Source organism: Protopterus annectens, chromosome 7.part0 (assembly GCF_019279795.1).
Source record: "Protopterus annectens isolate FY-2018-M chromosome 7.part0, PAN1.0, whole genome shotgun sequence".
NCBI lineage: Eukaryota > Metazoa > Chordata > Ceratodontiformes > Protopteridae > Protopterus > Protopterus annectens.
The window spans coordinates 1194938752-1194956350 of NC_056739.1; the positions used below are offsets into that span (position 1 = coordinate 1194938752).

General features: G+C 41.5%; 1 protein-coding gene across 1 annotated transcript in view; it reads right to left on the reverse strand.

Annotated features, from left to right (window-relative positions):
* The window catches only part of SCAMP5 (secretory carrier membrane protein 5), a 565341-nt gene extending 548555 nt beyond the window's left edge, over positions 1-16786 (reverse strand). Inside the window, exon 1 of the mRNA XM_044077806.1 lies at positions 16605-16786. The gene's annotated coding sequence lies outside the window, so the exon portion shown is untranslated. The remainder of the gene's footprint in view (positions 1-16604) is intronic.
* Between the last annotated feature and the right edge of the window lie 813 nt (positions 16787-17599).

Below are 17599 nucleotides of genomic sequence, written 5' to 3' on the forward strand. Positions count from 1 at the left end.
TTACTAATATAAATATAAATATCTTACTAATCTAAATATAAATAATATCTTACTAATCTAAATATCTATATATATATATATATATATATAAATATTTTACTAATCTAAATATATATCTATATCTCATATATATATCTATCTATATACATTATATATATATATATACACACATTATATATATATATATATATATATATATATATATATATATATATATATATATATATATATATATATATATATATGTATACGTATATATATATATATATATATATATATATATATATATATATATATACATACATACACACACACACATCTATATATCTATATCTAATCTATATACATCTATATATCTATATCTAATCTATATACATCTATATATCTATATCTAATCTATATACATCTATATACATCTATAGCTAATCTACATATACATATATATACATATATATACATATACATACATACATACATATATATACACACACACATATACACACACACAATATATATATATATATATATATATATAATCTTACTAGTCTATATATATATATATATATATATATATGTTGTGCGTCAGGGCTGGTAACTCAGCACATAAAAATCAACTACCAATCATTAGCGGACCGGAGTTCCACTGTGGTGACCCCTAACCGGGAAAAGCCAGCTAAATAAATAAATAAATAAATAAACAAACAAACTCTTGCTAGTCTAGTCTATATATAGACACACACATATCGGTTACTTGTACATGCAGTATGTCAACATCTTAATAGCCATAGTGACATACAAATAGAAGTAAGACACTCAAGTTAAGGACAGATACTTATTCCATCCCAGTTATGAGAACGGATCCAGCAATACCCCCCCCCCCCCAATTCCTTGTGGTCTCACCTAGATTCAGTCAACTCCTAGCACCACAGTACAGAATAACTTTTTTCTTCTTCATATTTAAATTTAAAGCTTATGACCACATACATGATTATATGAGTAGGAGGCAAATGAGGTGACTATCTCCAAGGTACATATCAAATGCACTGCTTTTAGGAAAACAAAAATTTCAGACTACTAGTCAATTACTTGGGGGGGGGGGGAATGAAAGGCATTACACAATTAACTCAAGTAGCAGTGTTTGCTAACAAAGTGACTTTCTTTACTGTGGCTGCAACACCTAATAAGTTTTTTTATTCTTCCATTATCAGAACGGCTGTAAATGCTATGACTTTGTCATACCTGATCAAAAGAAAAGCTTCTGGAACAAAATTAAGTCCCACAAAAGATGTGGTGAACCATAAATACTGTTGAGGAGAATCTGTAACTTTGCTTCTCAACTCAGTCTTGTTTCTAGCATGACAAATAAAAAACACTTTACACCTGGTATTACTTTGAATTTGTTAACCAAGGGATAGCACGGATCCAGTAAACCCATTTCTGTCTCAGCCTGAGGTCAGCCATTACATTGTACAAACAAGGATTGCCATACCTTCACAAATATTAGCCCAAATATGCCCCCAAGTTATTATCAGCAATTCCTGCTCTTCTCTACATCCTGATCCCAAAAACAAAGCAGTTAGTGCTGTGGTTTATTACAGTAGAACAACCACTCTCTGCATATATCAGAAAACTCAATGGCAAGCAACCAGCTCAGTGGATTAGAGGGGTAAACCCTGACTATGCTGCAGGCAACTCAAGTTCATCTAGCAGCCTGAATGTAAGCATTGGCTAGGGGGTATGGAAGTAAGCGTTTCTTGCCACCCATCCTGGGTGGGGGGGGGGTAGCGCTCTGTCTCACCACATGGATGAGACCTACTGGTAGCACAAGGCATTCAATCAGTGGAGTTGTAAGCCAGTCATGCATAGGACATTCACTTGAAGAAGGTAAGGGGAAATTAGAGTACGGAGGAACACTCCCCCTGAAAAAGGCAGCAACTGTAGGCACAGAGGAGCTGCCAAGGGGGGGCTCCCAGGAGAGAAGGTAGGCTGCCCCAGCAAGCAAGTTCACGCCTTACCACTTGAGTTTTACTGGGAACAGAGGGCTAATTGGTGTTCCCTGGCAGGAAAAAAACGAAATGTACATGGAAGATGGAGACAAGAAACACATTCCTGCTGGAGTGAGAGAAATGGACAACATCACCCTTTCTCCTGAATAAAGGCACACCTTCCACAAAAATGTTCTGTAATGCCAAATGTAAACAAGCACCACTCCCTTGAGATGATGTCTGTATAGAAGACTGTAGGACAAAAGACAGAACACATGTACATAATTTGACAGTGTAGGAATATATAAAAAAAACAGTAAAAACATACGTGTGCTGAATGCCTTGCATAACAATCCTTCATTGTATTAGTAAGTTTTGCAACCCTAGCTTAAAGAAAGCAAATTAGCAATGGAAGCCATGATTCTCATGCTGGCCACAACTTCCACCCAAGAGTGGAAGTTTTGGTTTACCAATAAGATCCCAAATGAAAGAAATACATTTCACCTACAAGTGAAATGCAGAACTCAGACAATTACTTCTAAACTAAATAGAACAAAAAAAACACACAATTATTAAGGCACCCTGGCTACATTACTCCACTTAGAACTGTAATTTACAGTCCAAAGTCACAAAATAATTTGACTGCTAAACACAGAAAATGGATGCAGGGAAATAAGAGTTGTGGTGACTAGAAGGACATGGCTGCTTTTTCAACCTCCCATTTAGAATAAATACAGGATATTACACTTGACACCTGTCCTGTTCTTCTCATCAAGTCAAGGCAAAAGGAAAAGAACGAGGCTGTCTCATAGCTGTCCCAAGCTGAAGGAGACCAAAGGAACAGTAACCACACATTGTGTTATCATATAATGATCCGAGAGAAAATAAAAACCAGCAGAGGAGTTGGAGTATTTAATCACCTTTTGCAACAAAACTTATTGCAGTAATCTCAAAGAAAAATATTTTTGAATTCAGTACCTAGACAACAAAATTGGCACTCCCACTGTACTAGAACAATGGCTGCAGGTTGTGTGTAGGAAAGAATTATTCTACAAGTGGAAGGAGAATACAGTTTTGCCCCTTCAGAAAACTGGAATGCATCATTCACTAAATAGTCAATGGTAGAATTGTCGAATGTCCTTGTACTTTAACTCCACTAGGTAAATGTGATAAAAGTGAGGGGCAAGTAATAAGGACGTTCCAGATTCCTAACACAGGAACAGGAATCTGGGTCAGGCATCTCTCACCTTACTCCTGTACTACAAAACACGTTACAGCACGTGCACAAAGTTATGACATGCTCATACCAAGTGTCAACTGCAAAGAAGACATTCTGGGTTCCAACATGCAATACAAGGGAGGCAACTGAATTAGATTGCTGTAGTACATTATAAGCTGTAGCCTTCAAATCATTTATTTTTGTAAACAAATACAGATGCAGAAGACCAAATTAAGTAGCAGCAATAAAATCAGAACTGTGTCAGCTTCATTAAAAATAAATTCAGCTAATTCCTAATCTGTTGAAAACAAAATTACTGTAACTGCTTTCTCTAAAACTGTTTCCTTGCAGTAGTGAAGGGCCCACACCACCCATGCAAGGGCTGTCCTATAAATCAACTCTTGAGCTCACTACAATATTGGGATAAGCAGAAATCCCTTCTGTATCAAGTCATTTGGAAGGAATTAGCACGTTTAAACTGGCCACACAGCTGGCTAACGAAGAATTAACTAAATTACCTAATATAGCTGCAATGAGGGAGCAATCTAGCAAGACTGTACAACACAAAGGGTGGCATTTATGAGCTAGCCAATACACAGCACACATCATTGGGAAATAGTACAGTAGTGACTGCCAGTGAAGTATTGAACTGTGAAGCAAAAGATTTGTATATGAATCTCATTAGTCATTAATAATTCAAACTACATACTTAAATATATGAAAAAATATCTTACTCTTGATAAAAATACTATGGCAGTACAAAACACATTTGTCTGTTTTTTAAAACTACAAGTGGAAAAAAAGCTTCTTCTGGATACGTCTGATTTTTTTTATATTACACTGCAAGTTACCAATAACAGGCTTTCAGCGAGAGACTATTATAAAAAAAAAAACATTCTGGAGGTCAAAAAATACTTTATTAATTCAAAATACCAGTAAACATTTTCAGTCTCGGGTAGAAGTGAAAGTGCTTACTAGTTTTCAGGTAGATATACAGTTTACTTGGCATTTTGAGTTAATAAATCTCCACACACATACATAACATGTTAATAAAAAAAATATTGCAAGAGAATAGATTTTTTTATACCATTGTATTATACAGGACAGCCACTGAACAACTTGGTGATCTGTACAAACAGGTAACCAAGTTTAAAAAGAAATATGTTCATCAAAAATGATCACATGTAATCATAACTATGCCAAGGGCATAGCTTCCGCTGACCCACACTACCATGCTACCCGACTTGGAGAATTTTTCTTTAAAATCATTACTTAGAAAATTTATGCGAATCAAGTAACTGTAAAACATATCCAGGGAAAGTAAGTATAGTCATCATTACCTTCCACAAACTTACCAAAAGGTTTTCTTACAGTCAAGTGTCACAAACCATTTATTTAGTTCCTTCCATACATGTATCAAATAGTGTCCAAGGTTTTCCACTTCTTAAGGTCATTATTCATTCCATATCTTAACTAGGTTTTCCAAGCATGTAAATAATTTGACCCACAGAACCAAATGCAAAAGGTTAAATCTTACTACATCTGAAAAGATACAGAATAGCTAGCTTATAGTTTGACACCCGTTATAACCGCAATTCCTACTATACACTAAAGAAAGTAAACCCAGGTAAATGAAATAAAAAGAAGGAACTCCACTGATCAGACTGTTCTGGCAAAGAAAAAAAATAAAAAATAAAATCCTGGCTTTCCTATACCTTGTTAAGTCACAACTTGACAAGGTCCACCCTGGCGGAGTTAATTTCCGCAATGTTAAACTCCACAATTGCTGTTTTCTATAGGAAACCATTTTAAGAGGTTCTTGTCTTTGGTCTCTGTAGTTGTAGGACTGTGGAGTTGGTATGGAGTTCAGGAGCATGGGGGGGGGGGGGCTTGCTCCCCACATGCAGCATAAATGGAAGCTTGCTCAACTGCAAAACTAGAGCACCGACGGCATACTGCTAGTGTAACTTCAACAGCCAACTAGGAAGCAAGTGATGTTATTTACAATCATAGCTCCAGACTGAAATACAAACTGCCAACTTCCTTAGGTGCTTCAGAAATTCACACTGGATCCTTGCTCTCATTCTGCATGTGTACACACTGAATGCCACCTGCTAACAAAGGGGGGATCCCACAGCCATTCCCTTTGTAATGTAATTTTCAACACAGCCCATTTTAGGAAAAAACACTGCCCGCCCTCCACTGTCTTATCGCAGTTCATCACTTCTTTATTTGGACATGCGGCCAATTGCAGTCAAATGTCCTTTAGTGGCAATACCTACATTTTTCATTCATAGGCAGGTACTAGGCTATCTGCCCGAAGGCATTTATAAGCCTAGCCACAATGTGTTGGGTTTCGCTGCCCCCTTAGATTAGTTCCCTGTGCCTCTGTCCAGCAGAGCCACTGAAGTGATCCCCGGGTTAAACTTTGTTTCCCATCCACTCGTCAAGGTTTCTCTTGAAGAGTGTTAGCGAGGAGCTCTGCCTAATGCAGATTGGAATCTAGTTCCAAAGCACGGGAAGTCTCTGCGGCAGGAATCTATCCCTCCAGCAAGTCCTATTTATTGTTGTGGTGAGGTTTAGATCGCTAGAGCGTGTGGCTCGAAGGGATAAGGTTTTCTTTAGGTGGAGCATGTCCAATTCTGGGTTAGACACTGCCTTTATGTCAGGCAGAGATCACCTCTGAGTAGACGGTATGCAACCGAGTACAGTTGGAGTTTCTTCAGTCGAGCTGCATAGGGCATCTGTCCAAGGCCAGTGATCCTCTTGGTGAGGTACTTCTGTGGTCTTTCCAGCTGTTGCAGGTGTCTTGTAAGGTACATCCCAAATGGGGCGTTGTACTCTATGATGGGTCTGATGAATGATGAGTAGAGGGGCACAATGACCTCTTGATCTGGATGCAAACCCTTTTGTGATTAGGTGGGCCACATAGGATTTTCTAACCACATTGGCAATGTGACCATCAAAGGAGGAGAGATTACCATCTACTTGGGTCCCCAGATCCCTTATTACATCTTCCGTATTTAGGGAACTACCAGCTATGTGGTAGTTTGTGGGTGCTTTGTTTTTTCCAAAGGGGATGACTATGCACTTGTTGGCATTTAGCTTGAGGCCATGATTTTGACACTAGGTATCCGTCTCAGTGAGACCCTTTTGGAGAATGTGTGTGTCAGCCGGAGAGTCAATTATTGCCCCTAGTTCGCAGTAGTCTGTGAAAGTGGTCAGCCATAGTCCTCCTGTGCTTGCCTGTACCTCTGAGAAGTATATGCCAAACAGGAGGGGTCCTAGGACTGAGCCCTGGGGAATGGCACTTTTAACCAGTTTAGAGTCGGACCTAGCTCCCACAACTCTCACATGGGTTCTGTCCGTGAGCCAGTTGGCAACCCATCTTGTGATGTAGGGGTTTATGTTCAAGCTGGTGAGCCTGTCTACAATACCAGAATGGGGAATGGTGTCAAAGGCCTTTGCGAGGTCTAGGTAGGCTGTGTGTATCACCTTTTCCTAGTCTATAGCCTTGGTTTGTCTTTTTGGCTTTTCCCGGTTAGGGGTCACCACAGCACAACTCCGGCCCACTAATGATTGGCAGTAGACTTTTTTTATGGTGCCGAGTTGCCAGCCTGACGCCCAACCTACAGCAAAGGCATGCCCATTCACGCACGTCTTTCGGAGGCCACTCGACCGCGAGGAGGACATGCAGACTCCACAGAGAAGGCACTCCAGCAGAGAATCGAACAGGAGAACCTCTTGCGGTGAGGCAACAACGCTACTGCTGTAGTGCCAAGGCTTGTAGTCTATAGCCTTGGTAACTGTCTCAAAGAAGTCCAGCAGGTTTAGGGGGCATGATCTGCCCTTAAAGCCAAACTGGGTAGGGTCCAGTGTTAGGAGGTTCCCAATGTCTCAGTTAATGAGTTCCATGATGATGCGTTCCATAGCCTTGCAGACCAAGCTAGTCAGGCTTATAGGGCGATAGTTGCCGGGGTCTGTTGTGGCTCCACCTTTGTGGAGCAGAATAACCGGTGCTGTGCGCCACTCTATAGGTACATAGCCTGTGGAGAGGTCGAGTTTGAACAGTGTGTTTAGCTGAGGGGTTAGTTTGTCTTTGAGCTCATGTGGACACAGCCTGGGACACCGTCCGGTCCATTGATGCTGTGTTTTTGGCTTTGGAGAGGGCTGTTTTAACCCAAGTGTCTGTGAATGCAGGGGCTTTACATTCTGCTGGTATGGTTATGGGCCCTTTTGGGGGGGGGGGGGTGAAGTTTGCACTGAACCCGTCTACCAGGATGTTGGCGATATCGGTCGGTTCAGTGTATTTTGTGCCATTCTGCATCAACTCCGAGCAGATCTGAGCATTGCCACGGAGATTCCTGACATAGCTAAAGAATGCCTTGTGGTTATCTTTGGAGTCCTTGGCAATTTTTCTTTTGAAGCTCACCTTGGATGATTTTAGGAGGGATTGTAGTTTCTTGCTGATACTGATCAGGGATGTCTTCCCTTCTTGGGATTTTACTCTTTTCTGTACTAGTTTCCTCTTTCTATTGTATAGCTTGTTTATGGCAGGGGTCCACCAGACAAGTTTCCTTTTCTTGGAGGAGTGAGTCTTGGTTTTGCTTGGGATAGCACGATCCATGCATTCTTGTTGGTGCCCGTAGAATGCATTAGTAAAGGATTTTGCGGCTTGGACACAGTCAAGGTCAGGAAATACCAGAAGCTAAAAATAAGGCAAACTTTGTGCCAAATGTAGAAAACAAGTGTATACTTAAATTAGTACAATATAGTGAATCACGGGAACTACCATAACAGCACCTCAACACTCCATGAGGTTTATGAAAACAGACAGGAAATATTATGGTTGCTAAGGGTGATGACTGAGAAGGTCACAAAAAAGAGCATTCAAAAATCATATGGAAACTATCAGCAGCAAGAAGGAGAACAGCAAAGGCTTAGATAAAGCAATGATAGTAAACAAAAGTACAGGTGTGTAAAATCTTACCACAACAGTAGATGTCCTTCTCGTCACTGTTGCAGTATTCTTTACAATAGGGATCGCCTGCCAAGGACAGGCCAACGACCAGCCAGTATACCAAAGCCTTTAGATCTTGTATGTGCTGTACTTCACATGTATGATCCCCATACAGGACATAGGGTATAAAGGTGACATACAGAAACAGTTACCCAGAACTGAATTGCCCCAGTAGAGAACATTCTCCATAGGACCAAAGGAGGCTATATGCATCCAAGGGGAGAAAATGCAGGTGGAAAAGGGGGACCCTCAGCCAGGAGGGTAACCAAATCAAAGCCCAAGAGAAAAACAGAAGGATGAAAGGAGGCAGGTGAAGAGAAAGACATCTACTATTGTGACAAGTTTACAAAACTGTACTTTGTCCTTCAATATCACTGCTGTAGTATTCTTCACCTTAGGGAGAGTACAGAGTGCAAGAGAAGGATTGGGAGGTGCAAGGCTGGGAAGAGCCCTCAACAAACCCATGCAGGATGGTCCTAGCAAAACCTGCTCTGGCTCTAGAAACAATATCCAATTTATAATGATTAGTAAAAGATATTCATCGAGGCCAAGTAGCAGCTTCAAGAATGGAATTGGTGTCGAACCTCGAAGAAGGCACCAGATAACAGCCCTAGTGGAATGAGCCCCAACAGAAGTACACGAGCATAAGCCATGAAAAGAACAAAAAGAAATGGCCTTTCTTTTACCCGAATAATACCAGAGCTGTCTGTGCAAATCCAAAGTATGCAGGACCCCCTCACTAGCAGACTAAGGAGAATGAAAAAAGAAGGAAGCTGCACTGCCTGTTTAAAGGACAACTCATTAACAACCTTGGGCATAAAAGAAGGATTAGTACAGAGGGACACCCTGTCCCTGTGAAAACCTAAAAAAGGAGGAATGGTCATAAGAGCCGGAGGCTCAGAAACCTTGCAAGCAGAAGCAAGAACAAGCAATAAGACAGTCTTCCACGTACAGTGTTGCAGAGAAGCTGAACCTGCAGGCTCAAAGAGCATGGGTCAATTTTTCCAAAACAAAATTAAGTCCCAAGGAGGAGGCCTAAGATGCAGGACACCTTTAAGAAACTGTTTTGACTTCAAAATAAGAGGCCAAAGGAGGATTCAAGGGCAGATAGGCAGAAACAGCTGACAAATGGAACTTTACAAAAGAATAGGCCAAGCCAGACCGGAGCAACTCACAAATAGGAAAGAACCAGTGAGACCCACACTGAAAAAGGGTCCTGGCTATTAGCATAACAAACAGAAAATCTTTTCCATTTGGACATACAAGACTTTCTGGTTGTGGATTTTCTTGCCTCCTCAAATATCGAGCATGTCGTGGATTTTCTTGTCTCCTCAAATATTGAGCATGTCCTTAGAAAAGAGGTGCCTAAAAGGGATCAAAATCCTATCACCCACATTGTCAGTTAAAGAGCGGACACGGGAGATGTACAAATTCCAGATGCTCCAGTTTCCTCCCACATTCCAAAGACATGCAGTAGGTGGACTGGGCACTCTAAATTGGCTGCAGATGAGTACGTATGTGAGTAGTACAAATGAACCACCGCGGCAGGGCTAGACACCTGGTGCTATAAACCCTGGCTCAAGATGATTGTCACTGCTGAAGTGACACCCTGAGATAATGTGCAAAATGGGAAAAGGGATTAAGGATGGATGGATGAGAGATGTACATATGACCCTAGTTCCGTGTGAGGAGATCCAACAGGTGAGGTAGCTTGTCATGACTGTCCCTGGCCAAATGCATTAATAGGGGAAACCAGTGCTGCCTTTGTCAAAAGGAGTCACTAGCAAGATTTTCATGGAGTCCAGCTGAATGTTCTGCAGGACTCTTGAAAATAGAGGAAAAGGAAGGAAGGCATAAAGAAACATACCAACTCCCTCCAAGGGAAAAAAAACAGGGCGTCCATTTTCCATGCCAGATGGTACACCACTGTGAACAGAAGAGAGGGAGCTGCCTGTTCATAGGGGAGGCAAAAAGATCTAACTGAGGAATACCCCAGCGATGTACTATGTCAAACAGGTCTCTGTGAAGCATCCATTCATGAACCTAAGTTTTGGACCTGCCCAGAGAGTCTGCCACTAGATTGTACTCTGAAGGAATATACACTGCCTGAAGAGTTAGCTGGTAACAGATAGCCCGATCCCAGGCGTGAAGAGCCAGTCTGCAAAGGGAAGACTTTGTGACCCCCTGCTTACTGCCATACATTACTGTGGTGTTGTCTATGTAAACTTTCAGGCGGCCTGCATAAAACATGGGATGAAAAACCTGTAGGGCCAACATCAGAGCTCATATCCCCAATGTTGATATGGTCTGACTTATGATGGAGGCCACAGACTTTGAATTTTCAGGTGACCAAAGCAAACCACCCACCCCATGTCTGAGGTGTTGGTGAACAGTTCTTGAGAAAGAGCCTGAGGCTGAAAAGGTAGGCCTGAGCTGAGGGCAAGTTGCTGAATCCACCACTCAAATTCCTGCTCGAGACAAGGACGAACAGGCACCCTGAAATCCAGAGGGTGGCAATGCTGAAGCCATACTGACTTGAGGTACCACTGAAGCTTCCGCTTATGCAGTCTGGCAAGAGGGAGCGCTGGAATAGAAGAGGCCAGGAATCCTAGCGCCCAAAGAAATTCTCTGAATGGAATGGCAGGCACAGGAAGAAGAGACTGAAAGAAAGCTGTCAAGGAGAAGGCCTTTGAAGGTGGATGACAGACCAACATTGACAGTCTGTATCCTGCAACCCAGACACATGTAAGCCTTTGAACAAGTCAGGGCAGACTTTGGAAGTTGAAAGTGAACCCCAGACTTTGAAAGACAGATATGGTGAACTCCATAGACAGTAACAGGCAACTGGAAGAAGATGCCTACATCAACAGCATCTAAAGGCAAAATATGAATGCCTTGGAGCCTGCAAAAGGAAATCACAGGAGCAAGGCATTTTGTGAATACCCCTGGGGCAGCAAGAGAGGCTAAAGGGCAAAGCAGAGAACTGAAAATGAGAGAAAGAGACAGAGAAACATAAAAACATTCTAAAAAGAGGGTGAATAAGAATATGAAGGTAAACATCCTTCAGATCAGAGGGCACCAGAAAAGGAAACAGGGTTTGAGAGAAAGAATCCAAAAAGAAGGAACCTTGAGAAAGGTGTTGAGCAAGGAGAGATCCAGAACAGGTCTCTAAGTGCCCTCCTTTCAAGGAACCAAAAACATTCGTCAGCAAAATATCTTTCCCTCGTGGGAAGAAGGAACAGGCTAAATAGTACCCTGGTCCACCAGGGACCCAAGAACCTGTAAGAAACAAGGAAGCTGCTCTACAGGAGGTTGAGGAATTCCTGAAAAGGGAGGGAAAGACTTCCACACCATGAAGTAACTCTGACAGATGGACAGAACCCAAGAATCAGATGAGGTGCCAGTTTGGAAGATAGAGGGAGAGTCGAAGGGACAAGGGAAGCTGGCTGAGGGGTGGGATGCAGAATATCAAACAGACGCAGGCTTGTCAGGAAAAGAAGGCTTCTCAGCCACAGAATCCTGAGAAGGCTCTGCAACAGGAGCTCACCTACAACCCATCCTGCCTTTGGTGGCCTGATGAGGCTGCCTGTGAACAAAGGCAGACCTTTTTATTGAGGATTTGTGTAGTGACCTACATCTCATCCTCTATGTTATGTGCCTGTATTGTTAAACTTCTAGGTATTTGTCTTTTGTTCTTTGGAGATTTTCTCAGCGGGTCTCCACTGAAATGGGCCTCGGCTCAGTAGGACCAACCTGGTTAACAAATGTCAAATAAATAAATAGTAGGATAGTTACTCTAGATCTTAGTGATAGGGGACACAAAAATATGTTTAAGGTCCTGCTTTATTTCCCAAAGAGATTCTTATTACCAAAGGAGCATCCAGCAACTTGGTCTTAATGTCTTCAGATAATGACTGCAGAGGAAGCCAAGAGTAATGCCTCATGACAGACACATACAGGCAACAGCTCTGGAAGAGGCATCAGTAGAATCATAGTTGCACTTGATAGAGTGGCAAGTCACTTAAGAGGTAGAACCCAACATACATAAATGTAGAAGACTTTCCTTCAGAATCAAAGAGATCAGAAATAACTTGACAAACCCTGGGCAATCAAGGCCAGAGAATCTGGTCATCTGTGTCTGATAATTGATGGCCCTAAAAGCCAAACTGGAAGCAGTATAAACCTTCTTTCCTATCTTCACTACTGCCATACTATATTTACCCAAAGGCAGAAGCTCGGACGATGACAAAAGCTTAGAAGGCTTGTCACAGGAGACAAGACACCACAGCTGGGTCAGTCGAAGGACACTTATAGGAACTGACAATTCTAAGGAACCTTATAGAAACCTGTCAGGTTTCTTTGGAGCTGAGGGCTGGGAATTCAGAGGGCTGGGAATTCAGAGTCTTTGAGGCAGCTATAAAGGTGTCTAACAAAGCAGCCAACAGAAGAGGTACTGTAGAATGTTTAGGAGTGTCCACCAGAAACAATTTAACAACTTTTCTGGATATATAACACCGGAGAAAAGTCCCACTTAAAATATTCCAGCATTCTGGCTACAGTGTCCCCAACAGACAACTCCTCCAAAGGAGACTCAAGGCTAATGGACTCCTCTTCATCAAAGCCATAAGCCAAAGGAAAAAAGACAAGGGCCCTTCATCAGACTTCGAATCCCCATTTGAGGAATCGGGTTCCCTAGGCCTTTTGGAAAGAGTTGAAGTCCAAGGGGGTATTAGGTATAAAAACCCTCTGGGGAGGTTTCAAGGTCATTAAAGCATTAAACAGGCCCAGAGTAAACTCCTGCCATTTGCTTTGAAGGTTCTTAGGATATACAGAAGAATGTTTAATCTCCTCATTTTTCTTGGTAGGAATGTCAACATTAATAAACACTGGAGGTTCAGAACCCAGGCAGGATTCAATAAGAGTCCCCAGAACTTCTTCCCTGACCAGAATCTGCAGAATCCCTCTGGGGCCCTCAGAGATAATCAACCGTGAGTCCCCCTTAACATCCAGAACAGAAGCCTGCAAAGCCTCAGAGGACATGTGAAAGGATGGATCCATGCTGGGCCCTGATGGTGTTGCAGCAGAGGAATCCAAAGTCAACATCAGACAGCCGCCTACAGCTATCACCTGCTTCTAGAGGAACGTCCAGTGCAAGAGGGACAGCCAAAGAATCTAGCCAATATGTCTTGGTCTTCTTACTTAACAGAAGTACCTCGTGGTTAATTGACTCCACCATGTAACCTGGCCCGTTTCAGCCTCTGGCTCTTGAGACAGATGGCCAGAGAAGACAATCAGCTTTTAAGAGTCTTAGGCACAAACAACTTACAAATACTTCAAGGGTATGTTTGTGGGAAGCACTCGAAACAAAAAAAAAAATAGACAATGTTTGCGATGATCCTTATGGGAAATTTGCCTCCCACACACTGACATGTTCCCTACTTGGATGACAGGGACTCCAGTTACCCAAAGGAAAACAAAAGAAAAAAAAAAACCCAATTGGGCACCTACCCGACAGCTAGGTATTCAGCACAACAAAGGGCATTCAGACCGCCGAGTGATGATGGCATTCAGAGGGAAGGCAAAGAATTCTGGGTAACTATCTATAAATCACCTTCATGCCCTACCTCCTGTAGGGGGAGCATACTTGGAACCTACAGTGCATACAAGACCTAAAGGCTTTGGTATACTGGACGATCATTAGGCCATCCTTGGCAGGAGATCCCTATGGTGAAGAATACTGCAACAATGATACAGAAGCACAATACTGCAACAATGACATAGAAGCACAACACATTTGACAGACATATTGAGAACCACATGAAACATAAGAGGAATACGGAAGTTAAACAATGAAGCAAGCAGAAGACTGAGCAGTGGACAAATCAAATACTGAATAGATATTTATGCTCTATTTCTCAAAATACAGCAGTAGTAATAGTGGGAATGCTCTAGTTTGCAGAACTGAGCCAAATCCTTCTTCAGAAAAGAAAGGGTGACAGAATAACTTGGGGGGGGGGGGGAGAGAGAAACAGGATAAGGTAATTGGCCTGATTAATTTCACCTTGCTCTCAGAGGGTACTGAAGATAATTGATGATGAACCACTTACAAGACTGACAAATACACCACCCACCAGTCTGCTGGAAGACAGGAAGGATTCCACTTCACAAAAGTAACAGTATGACAAAGATGGAAAACCACAGACAAGTTATCCTGCTCTCTGCAGTAAGGAAGAGAATGGAATCCTTTCCGAGAGAAAGGAAACAAAAAAAAAACTCTCATTTAATATTTGGCAGCCAGACCATAGAACCTTAAGCAGCACGAGTCTCAGTACATAGATCACATACAACATACAACAAATCAAATACAATTCTTTGACAGGGTGATTAAAACAGTAAACAAGAGTGTGCCTAGAATGTGGCTTTTCTAGTATTTAACAAAAATAAATAAAACATAACATATGTCAGATGTCCACAAAAACTAATACTTTGACAAAATTTAAGTTAAACTGGCAGCTTGGGTAAAAACTAATACTTTGACAAAATTTAAGTTAAACTGGCAGCTTGGGTAATAAACTGGATGCCTAACAGATGAACAGTGTGTGATAGTAAATTATGTCTACAATGGGAAAGGGAAATTTCTGTTGGGGACTTGCAAAGTTTAATACTAGAAGTGAACTTCTTTGACGACTAGATAAGAGACATAGAAAAAATTAAAAGAAACCTAGACCTCTCTGTAGATTTTACTAAAACCTATAATGAAGACTACAGGGCGATATAGAAAGAATATAATTGGACTTACTAAAACTGCAGGAATTATCTAAAATAAGACAACTTGTATTTAAAATGAGGTATTGCAACTTGGAAAAAGAAACCCATTGAAACAATATATACAGGAATAAAATATTCTAAAAACAAATTTGAAAAGGGTAACTGGGTATTTTATCATACTGGAAGGTATGCATGCATATTTTACATTGAGAAAGCGGTGGATAAACGTAACAGCTTCCCAAGAAGGTGTTAAGACTCAACAGTACTAGTAGAATTCAGGATGACATAGGAAAGAAAGTTGCAGTGGAAAACACAAATAGTAAACAGAAAACAAAATGTATTAGAACATACCTTTTTTGTTGGCTAGGTAAAGGACAACACACAAGTAAAAAAAAAAAAAAAAAAAAAAAAAAAAAAAAAAAAAAAAAAGGACAGAAGGACTTAAGAAGTCCTTCCATGCCATCATTTTCTCAGTTTCTATGTGCAAGCGGGGATTTTCCAAACTTGTTACTACACAAAACAGTTCAAATCAGCAGAAGAAAATACCAATTAATTTTACATCAATTTAAGCTCTACAGCCACACAGAATCTATAAAGCGGGAAACCTTTCAGACACCTGCTTATGTGTGGATTGCTCCTCACAAACTAAAGAAAACTGTGGCACTTTCAAGATCCCAGATGGTGTAAGACTACTACCTATGCATAGTCTGGACTGCTCCTCACTATCCACTACAGAGCCAAACAGCCATCTGTCCATGTCTTCCAAACCACTACAGCACACACACACACACACACACACACACACTTCAAGCAGAGATCAGGCCACTGATATTTTACTTCATGTAAAAGATGCAAGTGTTCGCTGGTAAGGTCTCCTCATAAGGCCAAATACATACTGCAAAACTAATGTCTCAGTCCAGCTCCCCTCCTCTACATTGTTTTAATGGCAGAATAGCCATCAGTATCACCTTGTCCGGTCCGCAGTACCATGAAAAGCAATGCAACTGTAAAAACCTAGCTGTGCCCATATTATTTCCATACAAAGCAGAAGCTGAACCCTGTACTTGCAGGACTTCATCAAAGCTCTGTCCCTAGCATTTCACGGACGGTAGACTTCCACAGTCGGGCCCCAATCATTAGCTCATACTCTAAATGGCTGCCCTCCAGTCCCCCTCTTCACCTTCTGCACGCAGGACATCTGTAACTACCAAGTGTCCAAACGCTTGCTTTACAGGTACAGTATACCAGTTAGTGATATCCACCCCATGTTGAGAAAGACATAGCAAATGTCAACAGTAAAACACACTCCCTTGACTCCATCATCTCCATGCTGCGAGAACCTACTGCAGAACTGAAGTCCGCTTCTTGTGTATATCACACGGCAAAATAACTGGAAATAAACCTCCAATTCCTGACGCCTAGATAACATCTCTCTCATTCTCGATGTCAAGAACCTTTAAGGACCACTTAACCTTCTGCAGGGCACAAGGGCAGAAGAGTAAGGGGTATGCAGAAATCCCTCACCCACATAGATTGCTAATCTTGGCATCCCTACCTGACATCACTAAATGTGCAGCTGACATTATATCAATCTTCAGACAGTCTCACATACCTTATCTGCCTTCACCGGAACATCAGACACACCGAGTAGATGAACTTAGCATCAGCCACAGCAGATAAATACACTAACACGAAAGCTTCGGCTGCCGCCTCGAATTCCTTGCGCCTGCGTGTGCTAAAGTCACCAAAGATAGCTTAAACGTAAAATTCTGCGCTTGCGTAATTCCTTATGGGCATCTGACGTAAATACCGTATGCTGGTAACGCGTGGGATTGCTTAATGATTCATGTAGTATCGGGAGGGAGTAACGATAGGTTATTGGATTGTTATTTGCTGTAGGAATTTCATCTTAGTGTTAATTCATTGGTAGTGTGGCCACGGGCGGATTGCGCTGGGCTACTTCTACACATAAGATGTAACTATCAGGTTTGCATCTTTGTCGCCGTAGCTTGGGAGTATTCACCGGCCGCGATTTTACTTGCCCTTGTGCCAATGAAATTTTGGGGAAAACAGACGGTTACTACATAGTAAATAGACATGCAATCGCCTAACTGTATTATCACTTCTCTCTGCTCTAGTAATTACTTGTGAATAACAGAATTAAACAGGGCTCCTCCTGAGTAGGTGGCGACATCGAAATGATCCACACCTGCAGTCACGTTTGGATTTGTATAGCAGAATTACGCTAACACTTTATGATGCAGCTCGTTTCAAGAAAACGGCTATTTTAGGGTGACTGGAAATCACAGCTCAACTTCTCTTCCCATCTCCTTCCCTGTTTGATGAAGCTTAGTATTCACAAACGCCTGTTTTAACCCTAACACTTTGTTCTTGTTATTTACTTGCACAGACATATAATGTATTGCGAAAATGTATACTACGTCCCGTACGGATTATTGTAAATGACAGCCTCGTCCAGAAATTCACCACTTGTCTGCAGGACTCTTCCCACCAAGAGAAATGAATAGAGATACAATCTTGTTAGTGGCTTCATTTCTTTCCCTAACGGTTAAAAACTTGATGCTTTGCATTTAAGGATCTTTATTA